Source organism: Nomascus leucogenys, chromosome X (genome assembly GCF_006542625.1).
Source record: "Nomascus leucogenys isolate Asia chromosome X, Asia_NLE_v1, whole genome shotgun sequence".
In the NCBI taxonomy this organism is placed as follows: domain Eukaryota; kingdom Metazoa; phylum Chordata; class Mammalia; order Primates; family Hylobatidae; genus Nomascus; species Nomascus leucogenys.
In genome coordinates this window covers 110333087-110334060 of record NC_044406.1, presented here as the reverse complement: position 1 = coordinate 110334060, position 974 = coordinate 110333087, and the positions used below count along the sequence as shown (strand labels likewise).

Here is a 974-nt window from a genome sequence, read left to right as displayed (position 1 = left end):
TGTCAGATCTTCACAACAGCCCTGTTAGGTTGGCATTATTATCTCAGTTTTCAGATGGGAAAATTGAGGCTGGAAAAATTAAACACTTGCCCAAGTCAAAAAGCATTGGCGGAGTCAGATTCAAACTTAGAACATAAACTATGTTGTACCCAAAATGTTAACAGCTGTTGCCTCAGGACAGTGGAATTATGATTTTTTTATTTGCTTTTTAATAATATTCCTTCTTATGTGTATCAAAACTCATATTGAACAATGAGTTCTGAGTGGCAAAAGATTATTTATTTATTGCACCTGTCAATAAGTCTTTGTCCACAAATTATATGGGTTTTTATTATCTTTTTTTTTGCTCATTTTTAAAAAAATTTCTCTATAATTGGCATTGCTAGGCAGCATATCCATCCAGATATGCTGGTGTGGGCAATGATGTTCTTCACAGGCCCAAGTGGTTTGCTGCTAGTGCACCCGCCCTGAAACAGCTTCAAGAAAACCCCATTAAACAAACATCTAGAATTCTTTGTGGGGTTAATGAGGCTCTGGGTAGAAGTGAGCCCAGCAGTCATCATGAAGCTATTGCTGCCATGTTCTTAAATGTGATCTGAATTCACTAGACCACATTCAGATAAGCATACCATCCAAGCCAAAGAAGTGATCAGGCCTCTCTACTGCACCAGTCTTTATTCACTATTGTACCCAATGCTAATCTGACTACATCCAGTAGACTCATGAGGATGGTGATTAGTGTAGAAACCATGATAATGGGTCAATTACTAAACACCTACTCTGGATAGCAAAATGACTGTTGTTTCGCTTCCGCCTTTCAAATCTCACACAAGAATCCCTCTTGTGGCCCACATTAAGAGGAAACACACAAGGAAGACAATTCCAGGAGATGTAGTTCAACCTACCCAAGTTAACTCCACAGGGAAGACAGAAGTAGAGGCTGGAACCCAAGAAGAGCCTCATGGGTAGAACTA

General features: G+C 39.4%; 1 pseudogene; it reads right to left on the bottom strand.

Moving 5' to 3' along the window:
* Positions 1-213: 213 nt before the first annotated feature.
* On the bottom strand, positions 214-327 carry LOC115833455 (annotated as a pseudogene).
* Between the last annotated feature and the right edge of the window lie 647 nt (positions 328-974).